The sequence below is a fragment of the Ambystoma mexicanum genome, chromosome 11 (assembly GCF_040938575.1).
Source record: "Ambystoma mexicanum isolate Mex_15411 chromosome 11, UKY_AmexF1_1, whole genome shotgun sequence".
In the NCBI taxonomy this organism is placed as follows: domain Eukaryota; kingdom Metazoa; phylum Chordata; class Amphibia; order Caudata; family Ambystomatidae; genus Ambystoma; species Ambystoma mexicanum.
In genome coordinates this window covers 243,838,711-243,860,769 of record NC_090934.1, presented here as the reverse complement: position 1 = coordinate 243,860,769, position 22,059 = coordinate 243,838,711, and positions in this window count along the sequence as shown.

The window sequence follows — 22,059 nt, the reverse complement described above, 5'->3', positions numbered from 1 at the left end:
TTAAAATGAATCCACTGCTTCTATTCCTGAAATGTCTGTGAACAATACAGGTTCAACTTGGAACCTTCGATTATTTTTTGTTATAATGACTCCTTGCAGTACACAAGCAACAGACATCAAAATGCCCCCCTTTGTACTGCTGACAGGAAGGAACATGGTCATAACCCAACATATTTTATATAGAAATCAGGAGACGGCTTTAATCAATGCAGCCACAACTCCCGAGCACGTAGAAAATCTTAGAAAGATTCTTTAACAAGAATTTCCATATGAGCAAATTAATTCAGGTAAACTCATAACATTAAAATGTACTATGATCTAAAAACCACAGAGACTGAATACAAATGAGGGTACAAGATCTACCTCTGAGACTTGCAGAAAGTTTCATAAAAAAGAGCAGAGGTTCCTACCCTACGTGGAGAGGCTTGTTCGCAAAAATTGATCTTTGACAAGGCCTGCGTACATGCCCCTTTCAGGGGACGGAGTGAGCCCACCCCATACAACCTGCAGTGCCTTTGTTTACTTGCACTGGTTGACTTCTCTTCCCACCTTATCTGTGATGATCGCTGTGTTCCCTCTGCAGGAGAACACCATTGGGGAGAAGCCACAAAAGGCAGCAGAAGATTGAAGACACCACGCATCAGTGGTCTGTACTTTGGCACAGGATTTGGCAGGAAGAATAACTCTGTCCGCAAGAAAAAGGAACGTCATGGAGACTCTACAAGTCTATATGTCATCCAGAAATAGAGGCCTTATTGATGAAACTCCCAGCAGCCTACCAGAGAAATTAACATTAAAAGACCAACCAGAAGCCCTTATCAAATGGGGACTCCAGCCCCCCAGAAAGTCTCTTACTTTCTTTGCAGAAGATGCTGCCAGAAAAGGGGGCAGAGTTTACAAGACCTTTTTGACGCTTACATAAGCACTTCCCCTGCCACACCTCCTTCAGCCAGGTAAGTGATAGGACAGGGTGAGATAGTAAAGAGTGAGTAAAATAGCGATAGAGTAGAAAGTAGTAATAGCTGGAAGTGTTGGTAGTAGCAGGACGTGGAAGCTGGTAGTAGTTGACAATAGTGAGTAGTAACAGCAGTATTGGAAGTGACAGTAGTGGGTGAGACATTAATAGTGGTGGTAGGAGTAGCAGGAACAGTGGATAGGTAGTTGTGGTAGCGTGGAAGTAGTTGTAACTGTAGAGTGGGAGTAGAAGGTGGAGTAGTAGTGAGTAGGAAGGAAGGAGATAGTAGCAGAGACATTGATAGTACAGTGGTCATTGGAGAGCAATAAAAAAGAGTGGTAAAATCTAAGGGAGTACTAAGTGGGGCTAGGTCAGGAACAACTGGAAGACCGCTATGGAAGTTGCCAGCTACTGTCTTAGGGATACCCTTTTAGACTAAGGAAGAAACACAAACAGTAGGAGTCACCTTGCGATAATGCTAACCCCCCCTTATGCAAAGGGAGGGTGCAGGAAAAGGCTAGGGAGGAGGAAAAGGCTGGGGTAACCAAACATCCTAAGAATCCAGTATGCTCAAACTGATAGTTTGATTGTTGGAATAACTACACTAAAGACCCTTGGAATGTATTTCCATCTCCGGAGTGAGTTTTTGTAGAGGGTGCACCATCACAGATCATTAAAACTAATGACAAATCCGAAAAAAGATAGATGCATATAAATCAATTAAAAATATGTTATTCAAACTTCGCTTTGAGAAGAATAGACAATCTTCCATGATACAGAGGGAGACAGTGAGTATACTGAAAATGTGTATTGTTTAAATATATATATATATATATATATATATTCAATGAAAAAACTTTCTTAAAGGGACGTTATGGTTAAGTTGCGCTACTAAAAACCTATGAAATTCAGTGAAAAAACTTTGTCAAAGGGACGTTATGGTTCCAAGTAAAACCGAAAAAACCTTGAAATTCGCCAGTTATGGTAAGCTAAGCAACCATAACTCGCGCCACCACCGTGCACTGCTAAGACTAACACCCAGGACATCAAAGATGACATCACAAATGTCATTGAGGACATCACTGATGACATCACATGTGTATGTACTTTTCATGAAATATGTGTACAAGGGATTCTTATTATAATGTTGCGAAACAAGTGTCAAGGATCATTGCGATAAATATCATACCCTAATTAGTGCATTGAACGATGCATTGATATAAATAGCATTGTATTATGGGGTTCTATCTAGTATACTAAGCTACTCATACAGAAACATAACATTGTGTGCAGCGTACAAGATGAAGGTATAATATTTGTAATGTTAATATGTTGAATAATAAAATGATAATTGTTTTCTTAATAGATTTTTGTGTACTGTGAAATATGTAATAAGTAGCTAATAAAACACATCTATTACATAATTGCATTACTATAGACAAAACACAAAGACACAAGAACACATACCAATATGGGTATATACAGGGAAAGAGAAGTTAGCAAAAAAGCACAAGTAGTAGCAGAAACAATTCATAATATAACTGATTATTTTCATGCAAATAAATTATTGCTCTGTTTCAAAGCTGCTATTTACCCTAGGTATATGTATCACTTGATGTGATTCGACCCTAAGGAAAGTAGTGTGAGTACAATGTATACAAATATGACCATATACAGGGAAGGTACAGCCATAAAAAAAAAACAACAGAACTATCAGAAAGTTCTCATAAGTCTATTGATTATCTTTATGCATAAAAAGGATTGCTGTCTTTCAAGCTTGTGTCTTCCCCTATGTATATGTTTCATATGATGTGACTGGACTCTAAGGGAATTACTGTAAGAACCTACTTGAAGGATACGTCTACAAATAAAATAACATTTTTAGTTTCTGACTGTTACTGAAGAAAACCATGTGGCCTAGATATGTGAGCAAAAGAAAAAAGAGTGAGCCAGACATGTGATGTCATCAGTGATGTCATCAATGACATTTGTGATGTCATCTTTGATGTCCTGGGTGTTAGTCTTAGCAGTGCACGGTGGTGGCGTGAGTTATGGTTGCTTAGCTTACCATAACTGGCAAATTTCAAGGGTTTTTCGGTTTTACTTGGAACCATAACGTCCCTTTGACAACGTTTTTTCACTGAATTTCATAGGTTTTTAGTAGCGCAACTTAACCATAACGTCCCTTTAACAAAGTTTTTTCATTGAATTTCGTAGGTTTTTAGTAGTGCAACTTAACAATAATGACTTTCACTTTATATACATATCATATGGAACTGACTGAATCTCTTCTACTGTACTTGATGTCCGCGAACTCATTTAATGTTCGCGGACATGTTTGAAGAACAGTACCACTACCTAAAAACTCTGGGGTGGTATGTTTGATTGTTATATCATAACATAGGAACATTTAACACATTAAAAATAAAGCACACAAACACATTATATGTACTAATACATAAGAAATGTAACCCATATATACAACACACTAACCATTCATTTAAATGCACTATGTTCTAAAATGGAATATACCACAAGAAAATACATTGGCTTCCAACATAATTACCTCACAAACACGACAGAACTGAGAACAAGAGCAGACCCACTGAGTACATAGGACATATCTTACCTGAAATAGTAAGTGTACTTAATTGTATTCATATATTTATAAACTTTCTGTATTAGATAAAAAAATATATTATCTTTTTTTTTCTCTCACAGAAATGTCTAGTACTCTGGAATGGCTAAAGGAACATTTCCCACATGAAGAAATGTCACAAGATAGTGAAACTAATGGTAAACACTTTATAATATAAACCATTTTATTATTATTATTATTTTGTATACATTTAAGATATATATATATATATATGTTTTTGTACAGAGCATACCAAAACAGAAAATACTTCAGAAAAACCTGTTATGGATAACACTTTTCACAGTATAGAAGAAAAAATTGATTTATTGTTGACTAATTTTAATAATTTGAAAACTTTTGTGGAAGATCATTTTAAACCAAAAACCTCGTACCTTTGCCCCACATGTACTTGTCCCTCCTCACCATATCCCAGTCAATTATCCCCAAACCCTCTCCATAACCCAAAACGTTTTGATGAGACTTCCATCCCTTCTTCACCTAATAACAATCATGATGAAACCCCTAATTCTCCTGTTTTTGTTTCTGTTTCTGCCTCACCTTCTCCGTCATAAATTATTAATATATGTTAAATAAAGTTTAATTTTTATATTGTGTTGTAAATAGTTTCGTTTTTTAAAAAAAAAAAACAATGTAGGTGTCCGCGGACAGTGCAGGTGTTCTGAAATGTTCGTAAATAAACGAAAATTGAGGTGTCCTGAAGAACACTATACCTGTTCGTACTGTTCGCTAGCAAGATGAAACTATTCTAAGAACACACGCGGTGTCCTGAAATGTTTGTAAAAAAAAAATGTAAATGTCCTAAAGAACACTATATCTGTCCGTAGTGTTCGCTAGCAAGTTCAAACTGTTCTAATAACACACGCGGTGTCCTGAATTGTTCGTAATTAAACGAAAATGGAGGTGTCTTAAAGAACACTATACCTGTCCGTACTGTTCGCTAGCAAGTTGAAAATGTTCTAAGAACACAATTGGTGTCCTGAAATGTTCGTACATAAACAAAATTGAACGTGCCCTGAAGAACACTATATCTGTCCTTACTGTTTGCTAGCAAATTTAAACTGTTCTAAGAACACACGCAGTGTCCTGAAATGTTCGTTTTTTGTGTGACGCAATTTTAATTAGTTCAGGACCCGAACAGTGTCCGTAGAACATCAACGCGCATGCGCTAGCCAATCTCCGTGCATTTGGTGCCCTGCGGACATGCGCTTCCTTCGCGGACTTCTTCGCGAACGGATCATATGACCGCGCCCACGCTGATCGCGTGTTCTGAATGCGGACACTGTTCGGGTCCCCGAACAAATTAAAAGTACATTTTCAATTAATCCATAATATTTTTCAATAAAATCTCACAATGCACAAGTCCCACATAGTAATCCTGAGTTTCTACATACCTTTTGAAACTTTTCAAACTTTTTTTTGTGTTCGATCTGTCCACGGACAGCACGCATGTCCGCTGACCGCGCACAACCACCCCTATAAAAGACCACGCCTTAGAGCTTATTCTCATTGTGTTTTTGGCTATTCTTCGAAACACAGCCACCTGCAGATTACACCATCATCGAGATGGCATCCCTGGCTGCTGAACTGCCACCTGGTGCTGCACCTGCTTCAGCACCACCCCCATCCCCTCCACCACCACCACCTCCCCAAGGGCCTGAAGAGGGCAACAGGAGTGAGGATGCGGAAGAAGAGGATGATGAGAATGAGGTAGAGGAAAACCCTACTACCCGCACTAGTCGTGAGTCTTGGGTGTGGCGGTTATTTACCATTCATGGGAATGTTCCTAAGGCTCGTGCGAACCGTGTTACATGCAATGAGTACAAAATGATAGTCAGTCGCGGGAAGCACAGTAAGTACAGCTTTGGGACCACTACTATGAAGCGACACCTGAGGTCATTTCACTCTGGGGCTATTCGCAGGGTTGTACCTTGCGAAGCGAAGAATGTAGCAGGTTGATTTCCTCTACTTCATCCTCTGTTTCTGATCCTGTCACCACAAGGACCACCTCTGTGGGACAGCGTCTTCCTCAAGCTGCCTCACAGGCCATACAGAATGCTGATGACCCTTACCTTTCGAGGGTCACAGTTGTATGTATGTACTGTGACACAGTACTCTGCAGAGGGGAGGGACTTCGTAGTGCTTTTGAGACTATCGTCTCAGAGCACTAGAAGATCTGCTCACTACCCAAATAAAAACCACTCTACATCTTCCTCTCTCAGCTCGCCCTTTCTTATCCCTGTGGTTGGTGACCCCCCCCTTTACCTTCCTTTCCCCTCCTCTCCTAGTGTGTCATGTATAAAAAACCAAAAAAAATACAAAATATCAAAAATCCAAAAAAAAATAAGGCTCTTTTCAGAGCAGCCTTTCACAGTTAAAAAATAGAAGTGAAAATAAATGAAGCAGGGCCCTTTGTATTTTTTAGAAGTCCGCGGACAGTTCGCGAACATTTAAAAAATTGGGTTGCTACCCCATCACAAACATTGCAATTTTCTCTGGGAGGAAGTGGTGGCTCTGAAAAGAGCCTTTGGGAGGTGTTTGTAAGTCAAAAATTAAAAATGCTTAACACCTACTTCAAAATGGTTGTTGTAATTCCAAAAAAGGTCACAATGCATTTTGTACATTTCTCAGAAAAATCTGATTGCCAGCATAAGTAAGATGGACTCCATCTCTGCGAAAAATGTATGTACTACGAAACATAATAATTTCATTGTGAAAAGAGGACATGCCAAAATCTCTTAGAAAGGCACAAACAGCCTTATTAACATTGCGCCTTGCTTTTTCCATTTGTGGACCAAATGAAGAAGAACGAAGCCACATTTGTCTCTGCGCAATCCATGAAAATATCACTTAAGAATTAGGAAGCATGTCCATAACCTTCCCAAGTCCTTCTTTTATAGCAAATTGCAAAGAAATTCCAGTCACATGTCCTAAACTGTTCCCTCCACAATGAATTACAATTATGTCTGGATGTTGCTCTGTCTCCAAAGTAGCACAGAGAGGTAGCAAGTCCAACCACTTCATTCCACGTACTCCATGCCAGTGTACTTCCACATGTGGGAATCCAAGATCTACAGCTACTCCACAGCTTTCTGCATGCACCTTCAACCAATGTATCCACGAATCTCCCAAAATCCAAACAATCTGTTTTCTGAAACACACAGCCATAGCTATAGTTTGTTCTCTCAGCAAAAAGAGTATCTGAGAAACTCTCTCCTAGCACAACACACCCACTAAACTTTCCTGACCAATCCCTTTCAGTGCTTATTCTCATTTGCATGACTTCTGAACCCAAAAATCCCCGGATGTAACTCCCGATGTCCGCGAACTACCGCCATGTCCACGGACATATCGTAACATGAACAACCCTTCTACCATTTCCACTTCACTCTCTCTGCCATTCCCTCATTGGATGTAGCTAAGAAATCACATGACCATGCACCAATCACATTCAAGACCACTACATCTAACTGCATCATCATAGATCAGCACTGCAAATGTACTGTGAATCTCTCTGAGTACAAGTGTCATATCATTGGCAAGCACCATCTACCAGAAATACTGTACAAGTCTCCAAGATTTCTACTTGCAGCTCCATGCATATCCATATGCATGAACACAAACTTCAGGTATGCATATTTTCTGTACAGTAGATGAACGCACTTTCAAACAGACTTTTAGCTTGTGTAATCTGTAAAATGAATTTACTGTATTTTTTTCAATTTCCTAAAATCAACTATCACTTATAAACCTTTATACTATTTACTTTCTTTATACACACACACTCAAATCATGTTAAACTAACATTTTTTAAATGAAATATATAGACTACATATATTCAAACAAAATTGCATGCAAGCACAATCTATGTTTAAATCTTTAAAAAAATAATTATACAATTTCATATTTTTTTGTTTTTATTTATTTATTTACTTAATTACTTTAATTTAGACATGACATTGAGGCGCTATTACCTAGAACAGATTACTTACAGAAATAGTGGTATTCACTGGTATATTATACATTTCACAAGACATAGTAAAGATATTTTTTTTTGCTACAGTTAGTCATTCAATACAATTTGTTCATTAAGAACATATCATATGTACTGAACTGATGCAATGTATCTTATGTAAATAAATGAGTTTAATGGTTTTAAAGAAGGCACTGAGGATTTCAATTAAAAAAATCAATATCTAAATTAAAAACAGCGCTATATACAAACAAAGTTACTAATTTGAAGCTTTTACAATTGCAGTGAAGACCAGTATCATGAAAAGAAGCAGCCAAACTCGAAGAACAAAGAAGAACTAAGAAGTTACCTGTTAATTTAAGAAAAAAAGTAAGTAGAATATCACCATTATATTTGTATTATCAATCAAACATACTATAACGTTAATACAAGCTATTTTGGTGCCTAAAAATAGAGATTGTGTACCATTTTGTCCAAAAATCTCCATGTCTTAAACAGCGATTTACAGCCAGAATGGCCCACAAATTCCTATTTTTGGACACACAAATTACCCAACTGAACCGCTACAATTTTCATATTATAGAACAAACAACTGTTTTAATTGTATACATTAGATTTACTATTTGTACTTTTCCACACCACTAGCTTACTTTTCTTTGTCATCTGAACCCCAGTTTAGTAACACATAAATTCAAGAATACCTATCCCTACTAGTTGTAGTTCCCAATGCACAATCACACACCATTACATACATCTTTATCATCTTACTCAAACACTCATGCACAAAGCACACATACATTCCAGAACACCCCAACCCATATCTTCTTTATTTTTTTCAACAGACCCTAAAGAATGCCTACCAAAAGTCAAGTCCGTAGAAAGCAACGCAAAAGTAGAGCAAATGCAAATAAAAGTGTCCAATATAAGCATCCATCTCTAGCAGAATTTGTAAAAAAAAGTTGAAACAAAACAGCTAATACAGTCAGTTTCAAGTACAAAAACTTTGCCTCCTCTATCAAAATGTAAAACAAACCAAAAAACAATTAACAGAAAATCAGCTATCACTACAGATAAAACTACTACTTCAAATTTTAATATAGTGCAAAGTAAGCATACCAAGAAAAGTATTTTAGCCAAAATGTACCGTCACAAAGTCCTTCAAAATCTTATAAAAACAGGAGAGAAATCAGGTTCAATGCTTAAAACCTATCGTAGGAAATTAATCTTAGAAGCGTTGATGGACAGTGCAATTTTTCTCAAAAGAAAGTTATTTATTTTACTGTTAAACAAAATGAAACCACTAACAAAACTAATAACTAAATTACAAAAAAGACTTCTCAATAAGCGAAATGTCAACAGAAAGAACTTCTTAAGTATCTGCGGAGGTGAATGGAATCACACTACGAGCACAGAACCATATTTTAATGAAGAAGCGTACAAACAAAAGCAAACAAATACAATTGCCATACATAGCAGTGGTCGATTTTATGAAAAAGTGAATAATACCATAATGGAACAAGAAGTACTCCTTACAAAAATATGCCCTGAAAACCTAGAATTACCCCTCCATTCAACTGAATCAGAACGTCTAGTGTACAAATGGCCATGCATGTCAATGTGTAACATTCCCAAACAATGTTTCAAATCTTTACGCCAATTCCTCAATAAATATGTAAAAAGCAAAGACATAATCAAAATTAAATTACTGCAAAATATGGATACCTGTCCAGTGCGCAAGTACCCAGGACTACAAGGACATTCATTGGCCTGCATTACAGGACCTACTTGTAAAACCACTTTCCATGATATCAAAAGGATATCAACACATCATTCAACTATAAGAAATCTAGTCTATAAACTGTACTATGCTAAAAGTCCTGCTTTAGCACTAGCAAAGTTAAATAACATCCTTCTACATGGTACAGCAAAAGACCTACTTGAAGAAATTCACTATATCCAGAAAAAATATTTTGGCAGTGAAAGCCATTTACAGAATGAAATAGCTTTAAACCAGTTAAGCAACAATTCTACACATGGCAGCCTTTTGCTAAACACATACAAAAAAGAAATACTAAAATGTAAAAGTACATCAGCTGAAGTACCAAACCATGTATGTGTATGTTGCCGTAGAACTTTTTATAAAAGTAACACAAAAACTGTAGACCTATCATCCAAAATAGAAGACAATGAAGATTCTAAATGGTTTGAATTAGCTCTCTACCTTGTAGCAGAAAACAAATACAAAATAACTGAGCCCTTAATACTTTGCAGTTACTGCACTACAAAACTTGACAACAACCAAACTCCTTCACGTGCTATCACAAATAATTTGGAATTATACCCAGTACCAAAACCCCTACAACAACTTAATTTATATGAGAGCATCATAATTCAAACAGTACACCCATTTCAAGCAATAATACGCCTTCAACCAAAAACAGCAAAATTACCTCCCTCTGCATTGGTAAAAGGCATTCGTGGAAAAGTAGTTTATTTACCATTAGATCTGAAAGAAAATGTGCATACTCTAGGAGTGCAACGTCCAATGCAGCAATCTTTAATTATCTTAGTAAATGGAGTACCTACAAAAGACAAACAAATATGGCAACAGCTGGTAGATTTATATAAAGTTAGACAAGCCTTCCAATATCTTAAAGAGAATAATGAATATTACAAAGAAATTAATATTGAAGAAAACTTGAAAGATACAACTGAAATAATTCTAGAAACACAAGAAGCTGGTCAATTTGAGCTACTAGATCCTGCTACAATATCAAATACTTTAGACCATTATACAATTCATCCTTTGCACTGTAATGACACCGAAGAAGATGTACTGGAAACTTACCAAATGCGTCAAACAAAAGGATCGCCAATCAGCATATGGGAAAAAAGTATAGAAGCATGTGCTTTTCCTCTACTCTTTCCTACTGGCAAAGGAGGAAGGTATGATGATAGACCTATTCAAATATCAGCTTCAGAATACCGCTCATTACGGATGTATTCTGAAGATCCCAGATTTAGACAAAATGTGGAATACATATTCCACCTACTCTTTGAAAGTGAACTAGCAACTTTATGTTACGGAGTTGCACACATATTAAAATCAGGATCACACTTTCAAAATATGACAGCTACACAATTATTAGAAAAAGTGCAACAAAAGGATGAGGTTTTACAATCAAATATTACAAATCTATTAGCAAATATGCTTGGTACTAAAGAGTACTGGTTTCGACGTCATGGAGATGTACGTTGTATGATCAGAAACCTTGGCCCACCCACTTGGTTTGTTACATTAAGTTGTGCAGAATATGCATGGGAAGATTTACATGATTTCCTACGCATATCAAATAAAAACAAAACAAACATAGATATACTAACACCTGGAGAACTTTGTTCTTTGGATCGTGTTAATTTTTCAAGATATTTTCACCATCGCTTCATTGCTATGCTACATTTTATTTGTAATAAAACTGTTCCTCCCCTTGGAGAAGTGCAACACTTCTTTTGGAGAAAAGAATACCAAGCCAGAGGAGCACCACATATCCACCTGCTTTTATGGATTAAAGATGCTCCTAAATTTGGTTAAGACAGTGATGCCACTGTTTTACAGTTTATTGAAAAATATGTCACTTGTCAAATTCCATGAGAAGCCACAAATAGTGATCTTCATGCACAAATTTTACAATTTCAAAGACACAAATGTGGAAAATATTGTCGTCGCAAATACAAAAACAAAGGGAAATACTACACCAAATGCCGATTTGGTTTCCCTAGAAAAGTTACAAATACAGGTCAAGTGAGCAACCTCATGTCTTCAGTTAGACATAGTGTTAAAGGTAAGTCACCTAAAAATACATATTGCATAAAAAGAAAAGAAGAAGAACAATATATCAATGATTATAATGCAATCATTGCCCACTTATGGAATGCAAACATAGATGTGCAGTACATTGCAGACAATTCTATTGCAGTTGCACGATATGTCACAGCATACTTAACTAAAGCAGAAAAGACAGAGCTCCAAGACCTCTGGAATGACCTGTCATCAGATAAAACAGTAGCTCGGAAATTATACAGCTTGGGCATAAAAATGCTCACCCATAGAGAATGTGAATCATATGAAGCAGCTGATCGTTTAACTGGTACTGCATTGTATGGTAAATCTGAAAATATAGTATGGCTAAGTCTTGGTCCAGCTAAATCTAGAAAAAGAGTTCTAAAATCATATGAAGATATAGAAACAATAGCCAAACATGACCCCAACAGCCAAGACATTTTAAAAAACAATTTATTGGACACATACTACCCAAACAGAAGTAATACTTTGGAAAACATGTGTCTATACCACATAGCCCAAAACTACACATACAAAAATAATATGAAACCTGATGAAAAAAAGGTAAATATGGAGTGACAAACTGTGAAGGCAGCTTAGTTAAACTCACTAAACCAAATTTAATTAATCATATCAAATTGTCATTAAAGACTCCTCAACATAAATAAGTATATTACATGTCCCTGCTACAACTCTTCAAACCATGGAGAAAAGAAGAACAATTACTAGATAACTATGACTCATATGAGGATGCTTTCAAAGCAAATGAAAGCACTATAACTGATGTAAACTTTACACAGTACAAAACAATGTTGCACAATGAACAGCAACACGAAGAAGAACTCCAAGCCCAACTAGATAGGGTCACTCCTGACAGTAGTTAACCTTCTGTAACAGGAAGCCAAGAACCACTGGGAGAACCACTAATAATAAATGAGGCAGAATTAGCTATGATAGAAGTAGAAAACACCATGTATGAAGATAAGGAAGACTTAACTATACTACAATCAAAACTAAACAATGAGCAAAGTAGCATTTTTCAAGAAGTAACAAAACAAATTGCACATGGTGTAAAACATGAAAATAAAGAATGTTCCTGCCATAATTATAAACCTATACTACTGTACGTCAGTGGTGAAGCTGGTTCTGGCAAAACATGCCTAATCAAAATCATTAGTAAGTTCCTTCAACAATTGACAAACAACAAACTGTCAGCTGTTGTCACTGCCCCCACAGGTTTAGCTGCCTACAACAAAGGTGGTGTCATTTAACCCCGATTAGTACTCCTGCCAGTACAACACCAAAAAAAAATCAGACTATTACAAACTTTCTACAGAAGCTTCAATGGAACTATGCAGAGTATTGAAACAAATGAAAATGCTACTAATAGATGAAATGAGCATGGTGTCCAACCTAATGTTGGCTTTGATTCACCTCAGATTACAAGAAGTACTCAAAACAGACTATGAAGAGCTCTTTGCAGGAAAACACATTATTGTTTTTGGAGATCTGCTTCAATTAACACCAGTAAAAGGTGAGCCTATTTTTAAAACATTAGGACACAAACTCTGCCGTAAAAAACTGTTGGCAGCATTGGAAATGTCAACCTTTGGCAACATTTCCAATACAGAGAATTAACAGAAAACATGCGGCAATCTGCAGATCTCACTTATGCCAACATTTTAAAAAGTATCAGAGTTGGTATACTTTCTAAAGAAGCAGAAGCAATATTGAAAACCCGGCACATTAATGCACTTTATGGCGATAATGAATGTGCTACAGATGTTATGGAACAATTAGCCCACAAAAATGTCAATTGTATGGCCTTAATGCCAACTCTTGCAAGCTGTTTCAAATTCAATGAAATCATGCTAAGTAAAGAAATGCAACCAATCATGGAAATTAGCGCCACAGACAAACTAGATGTACATGGTATGACACTACCCATGTGTGACCAAGCCACAACAAGACTAAATAGTTTAGAAAAATCAATCTCAAACACAGCAGGCTTAGAAAAAATATTAAAATTATCCTTAAATTGCAGAGTAATGCTTAAACGTAACCTTGAAGTGGACCAAGGACTAGTTAATGGAGCACTGGGTACAGTTGTTGGCTTTCAAACATACCCACGCGACAACAAAATTCAGTTTGTCAATATACTCTTTGACAAACTTTCAGAAGTAAAAAGGATAGGACGCTCAACAGCTAGATTCCTTCTCTTCAAAGATATTTATGTACGCAGAGAATAATTTTCTCTAACTCTTGCATATGCAGTCACGATTCATAAATCACAAGGTCTTACCCTAGACAAAGCAATGATCGATATTGGTAACACAGTCTTTGTTTAACACAGTTATGTAGCACTATCACGCTTACGTACACTTGACGGTCTATTTCTAATCAACTTTGATGCAAGTAAAATAAATGCTGATATTCCTTGCATTTTAGAATACAATAGACGTCGCTCACTATACACACCCCACCTTAACACATATTCTGTTCCACAAAAAGTAAAACGTTATAAAAGAAAAATAAATCAAACAGAAATGCAACAGGATGTCACTGCAAATCCTCCAAAGAGAGTAAAAGAAAATAATACTTCATCAAGTACCACAAGCAAAAAAGAATCAATTAGGGAAAGTAAACCAGTTACTTCTTTAAAGAAGGAAGACAAACTCCAAAAAAAGCAGTTAGATACAGAACTACCTGGACGATTTAAATTCTAAAATATAGTTGGTGTAAGTTGCTATGCAAATGTAGCAATGAATATTCTATTTCAATTACCACCAATTGTTGACAACATTTACTTACACAGTACAGACCCATTGTGTTTGCAAATATTAGTACTTCACAGAAATGCAGCAAACAATCCTGACAACACGTATAGTGTTTATGGAATAAGACAACAATTGGACTACTATGCTGGAATGGTGAAATTCACTATAAATTCAAAGGAAGATCCACAAGAAATTCTAATGTAATTACTACAAGTACTGGAAAACAAAAACATACCTATAAATGAAATCTTTCAGATTTCATACATGTGGAAACATACATGCACTCTCTGCAACAATGTGACACAAGAAGAAATCCCCAATGAACGCTTCATATATATATATCAATACTAAATTGTGAATCCATTCCATTTCAGCGACTTGTACAAAATGCACATAGTAAATACATAATACTAATGCTTCTACATTACAATGCAGATGGTACCAAAAACAACTGCAAGCTGACTGGATTCACACATGAACCCAAGACTCTATGCCCTGGCAACAACCACTGCAGCATATCACATCCATAGAGTCAAACATTTCAACTATGGTCTATGGAAACTTTTAATGTCCGCGGACATTATGAGTGTTCTTAGAACACTTTCAACTTGCCAGCGAACAATACGGACAAATTTTCAGAACACCCCCTACGAACATTTCAGAACAACGCGATAGTTCTTAGAACACTTTCAATTTGACAACAAACAATACGGACAGTGTCCTCAGGACACCCTCATTTTGTTTATTTGCGAACATTTCAGGACACTGCGAGTGTTCTTGGAACACATTCAACTTGCCAGCGAACAATACGGACTATGCCTTCAGGACACCCCCTACGAACATTCCAAGACACCGCGAGTGTTCTTAGAAACGTCTTCAGAACACCCCCATTTTGCTTATTTGCGAACATTTCAGGACACCGTGAGTGTTCTTAGAACACATTCAACTTGACAGAGAACAATACGGACAGCGTCCTCAGGACACCCCCTACGAACATTCCCCGGACACCGCAAGTGTTCTTAGAAGCGTCTTCAGAACACCACGATCTTGTTTATTTGCGAACCTTTCAGGACACCGCAAGTGTTCTTAGAACACATTCAACTTGACAACGAACAATACGGACAGTGTCCTCAGAACACCCCCATTTCGTTTATTTGCGAACATTTCAGGACACCATGAGTGTTCTAAGAACACATTCAACTTGACAGAGAACAATACGAACAGCATCTTCAGGACACCCCCTACGAACATTTCAGAACAACGCAAGAGTTCTTAGAACACATTCAACTTGACAGAGAACAATACGGACAGCGTCCTCAGGACACCCCCATTTTCTTTATTTGCGAACATTTCAGGACACTGCGAGTGTTCTTAGAACACATTCAACTTGCCAGCGAACAATACGGACTACGCCTTCAGGACACCCCCTACGAACATTCCAGGACACCGGGAGTGTTCTTAGAAACGTCTTCAGAACACCCCCATTTTGTTTATTTGCGAACATTTCAGGACACCACGAGTGTTCTTAGAACGCATTCAACTTGACAGAGAACAATACGGACAGCGTCTTCAGGACACCCCCTACGAACATTCCCCGGACACCGCGAGTGTTCTTAGAAGTGTCTTCAGAACACCACCATCTTGTTTATTTGCGAACATTTCAGGACACCGCAAGTGTTCTTAGAACACATTCAACTTGACAGAGAACAATACGGACAGCGTCCTCAGGACACCCCCATTTTGTTTATTTGCGAACATTTCAGGACACCGTGAGTGTTCTTAGAACATATTCAACTTGACAACGAACAATACGGACAGCGTCCTCAGGACACCCCCATTTTGTTTATTTGCGAACATTTCAGGACACTGCGAGTGTTCTTAGAACAGTTTCAGTTTTCTTGCGAACAAAACGGACACATATTGAGTCCTCAGAACACCCCCCATTCAGTTTATTTAGAACATTTCAGAACACCCGTGATGTCCGTAGACAAATCGAACACAAAAAGAACGTCTAACACATAAAAAACACAACTTTCATCCTATCTCATACACTCCCACCCTCCCCAAACACTCCTACACACCAACACACTCTACTAAATACAAATTTTGAACAACGTTTCACTGCGCTGTCCGCGGACAACCGCGAATCCAAGATGGCGGGCGCTACTGAAAATCTGACGTGCTTCACGCTCCACGCCGTCCAATCAGCGAACACGTTGCATGTCCGCGAACATCACGCAAGCCGATTGGCCAATCAGGACACTGTCCGCGGAGCGAACAGGGAAGTGTGTCCGCGGACCGAACACAGATATCACTAATTTTTTTTACCTACCTTTTGGTCATTTTAAAAAAAAACTACTGGACGGATTTTCACCAAATTTGCAAAAGCACGCTTTTGGGACCAAGCCGCTGCTCCTGGTCCAAATTTGGTGAAAATCCGTCCAGCGGTTTGGGCTGTAGATGCGAGCAAAATTTTTTTCCCATTCAGTCTATGGGGAAAAAAAAGTTTTGGGACCCCCCCTATAACTTTGCCCCCCCCCGGACGAATCCTCACCAAACTTTGTAAAACAATTCAGAGTGACCCAAATACTTTTTTTGCAAAGTTTGGTCAGGATCCGTCCAGGGAGAGCGAAGTTATAAGCCGCCCAAAAGTGCTCTTCCTATGGAAACAGCAACTTAACCATAACTACATGGCCACTACTCTGGCCATGTAATATATATATATATAATATATATATTCTTTCTTTATTCTGATATGAATCAGGCAAGCCAAGTAGCACTCTCCATAGTGATAAAAAAATATAATCTGGATACAAAAGCTTTCTGAAAAAACCTTTCCTTTATTAGTGTTTCTTCAGGAAACAAACACAGCAATCAAAAAAGTTGATTTCAAAGCCATAAAAGTATGGCACTCCCATAGTGTAGCACAAATAGCATCCGGGGGTCTACGCGTTTCGCGGCAAACTTGCAGCTTGCTCACAACAAAGTGCCCTGTGAAAATGGTGGTCATTAAAAAGCAACCAAACAGGAGGTGGGTTACAGACATAGACAGAGAAATATCTCATTTGTCCCTCTCTTTGGAAGAAAATCTGTCGGCCATTTCTAACAAATTTGTCATATAAATAGTAGGTTTGAAATTAAATTTTCAGTTACATTTACCATGCTTAATACAAACAGTGAATTACACGGTCCAAACTGCAACCACTTTTGGGATAAGTACTATATTATATGGCACATTTTATGATATATTTTGTTTGGAGTCGATAGCTTTCCAACATAGATTTTATACCACTTTTGTCATATACAATGCTGGTACTGCTTGCATCTTATATATTCTCCATCTTTGTTTCATGATTTGGCGGACTGTGTCAAACATGCAAAACATAATGATGACACATTATAGGCAAACTGGTTCTGATAGTACTAATATGAGAGTGAGTAACATCCTTTGATTTCATTACTATCTGTGAACCGAAACATAGCTGGTGTTTGTGTCTGTTTTAGGTGCATAGTGCCTAAACAACACACCAACACAGTTATTGTAATAACAACAACATGTTAGTAAATGCATAATGCAATAGCTACCACTAAGAAACGGTTCACTCATTGATCAAACAGAACTTAATTACGCAAAACAAAACATACTGGGTTTCCGCCATACCATAACCTCTTCACTTGTGTACCAGAGAGATCTAAAACAAATCAACTCAGAGTGCCAGGGGCAACGGGCAGCATACAAATCAGTGTGATAATCGGAGCAAAATACAAATGTTCATAAAGTGCATAGTGCAAAAGCAGCATTAGATTAGCAGCAGAAGACCACTATAGGTAAATACAGAGTGGGCTGTCTGTAACGTGCATAGTGCATTAGCCGTCCCGTATACCCTTCATGCTCTTGCTATCCACAAAAATATCTCAACCAAATTTGTCAGTTGGATGTCAATTGGTCCATTTCCTAATCTTGTCCACCAATACCTTAACTTTCATGACCACCATAACTTAGCAGCTAATTAACATTCTAAAAAGTGCAAGAGAAACTATCACCACGATATATACAATGATAAAAACATTAATCATTAAAACTTGAGTTCATCACAAATGTAAATTTAAACATGGTATTCACAAGCAAGGTTGAAATAAAATCATAATGGAGACGATGGAACCCTGGCGGCTTGAACTGGATGCAATCACCACGCATACAAAGTGGCACAATTTAGTGCCCTAGAAAAGTATACAGTTCCTCGTCAATGTTGTGACCATTCAGATATTTGGTTTTAAAATCTAGAATGCAACGCATTTCTTTCTGTCGCAGTAATCTTTCTTTAGCTCCACCTCTGGGCCATGTTGTTGTTATGGCATTCAGCAAAGTGTTTGCCCATAGGATCATTTACATCACTGTGTTGAATGGCTCGTACATGTTGTTGAATACAAATTTTTAGTTTACACTTGGTACTGCCTATATACCATTTCTGACAAGAGCATGTGAGCACATACACCACATATTCTGTTTCACATGTGATTCTTACAGATAACAGAATCATCTGTCCTGTAATAGGGTGTTTGAAAGATGCACAGTTTCTAGCGTACTTGCAAATATTGCATTGTGTGCATTTGAAAAATGCTTCTTGTGGTTGTTCAGCCAACTTGGCTTGTTAGCATCTTCCTCTTTTTCCATAAAGCTCTGAACTAATGTGTCCTTGATTGATTGACCTCTTCTAAAAGAAATGTCTGGATTGTTTTTCAAGCTATTTAGAAGATCTTTGTCCCCAAAACGATCTTCCAATGTCATTGCAGGATCTGTCTGATGGATAGTGCTTGGCTGTCGAAGGTTAGAATAAGGCGTGTGCTGTCTTTCTCTATATCACTCTTTTCCTTTCTGTTGGATCCCAGGAGGAGGCTTTGTCTCTCTTTTTGTCTCGCCTTCAAATCTGCCCTTTCAATAACTTTTTTCGGGTACATCTGTCTTTTGAAGCCTTGAGTCATAATTCTACTCTCCAAATCATAGGCCTCTAATGTGCTGTTGTTTCTTCTTAGCCTTATGAACTCGCCATATGGGACACCCCATATTAAGTTTTTAGGGTGTCCACTTGTGGCATGCAACAGAGTATTAGATCCTGTCATTTTTCAGTGAAGCTTGCAGGTTATTTTCTCATTTACAATTCTTACATTAACATCTATGAAAGTAATTAAGGTCCTACTATGAGTTTCTGTAAACCTTAGATTGTTCAGTGCAACAAGAACCTGAAAGGAACATTGCTCTTACTTTGCACTAATTACAACCTATCCATATAATGGTTACAAGTAAAAACAAAAAAAAACACAAATTCGCCAGTTATGGTAACCTAAGCAACCATAACTCGCACCACCACTGTGCACTGCTAAGATTAACACCCATGACATCAAACATGACATCAAAAGTGTCATTGATGACATAACTGATGACATCACATGTGTATTTAGTTTTCATAAAAGGCCTCCACAAGGGAGTGTCATTATAATGTTGTACTTATGAAGAAAACAGCACAAAGGCATAGGTACTACACCTTAACAAATGCACCAACAACAGAAGTGACGTCTCCCTTCACCAATGTTACCGCACTGCTACTGTGCATGGGAACAAAGAACGAACGGGCAGAGTAAGGACGGGAAAGTACTAAGACTAGAACATCACTGCAACGTAGACAGCACACTACAGTTTGTCTGATAAATGCACAGGTGGTGCAGTATACAATGGTACAGAAGCATAACGATTTTTTTTGTACGTAGCAATGGCAAGCACCTTACAGTGGCTTGAAGAAAATGTCCCTCATGACGCAATGACTTACGACACTAACCGCATTTGCACTCACAGTAGTGGGAAACGTAAATTGTATAATATATTGCTTCATGTACACCTAACAAATTTTGTTTTCTGTAAGAGAACATATTGGAAAGGAAAGCAAGTCAGCGCAAGCGGCACCCCTGCCACAACAGCATACGGGGATAGGAATGGAAAGAAAGTCTGTAAATAGCAAAATGGACAGCTCGGAAGCTAAAATGGAAGATTTGGTGAACAATTGTGCAGCCTTAAAAGATTGCGTGCAAGGGTATATTATGGACAAAATGAAAAAGCACTGCCAGACCTGCATGTGTACCCCTTCCCCATGTCACAGCCCGCCATCCGCTCACAATCCATGTGATGGGAGATGTTACAGTGATACCTCAATCCCTTTCTCCCCTCACAACCAACTTGGAAAAATCCCCAATTCCCCACAATAAGTATCCATTTCTGCTACCCCTTCCCTTTCCTAATGGTGTGTGCGAATGTGTGCAAGTAAACATTGATATTTAAATTGTTGCTGAGTGTATATGTAGTATTGTTTTTTTTAAAAAATGCCGTTATGACTCAGCGGCGCAGAGTCCTCGTAGGAATGACCGCAGTTAAGGAAAAGGGAGGTGTCCTATGGGCACGGTACCCTCCCGGCCTATCCGCAATGACAATGGAGTCATCCGTACAACGCCAGTATGACCTGCAAGCCTGCATCTTGTGCACCACTTATAAATATGTTTTTGGGATCGGATGTTTATTCGTTGTGCAAGTACGCTCATGTGTATCTTTTCCTCTGTGTCCTGGTAACACTGCCAATGTGCAGCATATGCGAACAAACTGTAATTAGTTTGAGCCTCCCACCCACATCCTACAGGTAGCTATACACATAAACATCCCACTTGCTGTACCCTATAAACACAGAGCGTGTCCCAAAATTGTCGGCGCACATGTGTCGCACTATTAATCAGCAGAGAAGTGGCAATGGTGTGCATAGGACAGCTATGCACATGCGCGCAATGTATTCCAGGCAAAACGCGTCCTGCTATCAGCTGTCCCGAGGGAGAGCAGTGGCAACGTCACCATGCTACCGCACCCACACTGTGCGTGAGCCCTTATTTCAGGGACATGATCCGGACCCTCGGACAGCCAAAAAGTACAGTGTTGTGCAATGTACAGAGTATTTTTTGGAAAGTACACGCTTACAAACACACCACAATGTGCCATTGCACATGTATATAAGTTTTTGAACAATGTAGGCCTGTTTTTTGGGTGCAAATTCTCCAGAGCAGCCCTACAAAGGGTGACACCCCAGAGCTGCTCCGCAATCTGTTTGTAGCTCTTCAAAACAGAGCAGCAGGCTACATATGTTTGACCTGTAATTCATGTTGGACCAAATCTGCTGTGCTACATTGCTTTTCCAAGTAATGGCAACCATGTCAGCCCAGCTCACTACGCACAGTAATGGAGAAAAGTATGAATGGCCCTTCCAGTGAACCACACCCTCAGTTGCTATAGTCCCCACTGTCCCATTCCCCTGGGTGGCATGCTGAAAACGGTAGTATGTGACACGTGCGTTTCCCCAAGTACGGCGAGGACCGTGCCCCAATAAAGCAGAAACATTCCTTCTTCTCTTTCCACTTTCTTTTTTCCAGCACGCCATCATTGGGTACCGTGAAATAGTTCCACACGCATCCACCAATCACATTGAAGTGCTCTCTGTGTAACAGTATCAGTCTGTACAACAGTCCCCTGCGTACACACCACACCTACAAAAGTTATTGGGCAATCCCTTACCGTGCACAGTCCCATTTCCATGCCTGCCATCCCCAAAAGCCATGGTTGTGGCTTTCGTGCTGCGTGCGGGTGTAGGGGAATTAATTGCAAACAGGGTAGAGGTGTTCATTTCTAGTGGCGGCTCTGAAAAGAGCCTTTTTTTAAGTGCTTCTAGGGAAACTCCTTTTTTCAGTTTTTATTTGATTTTCTGTTTTCTTCTGCTCACATTGTTACAGTAAACTCTTTAACACATCCAGTAGATGGGCAAGCACAAC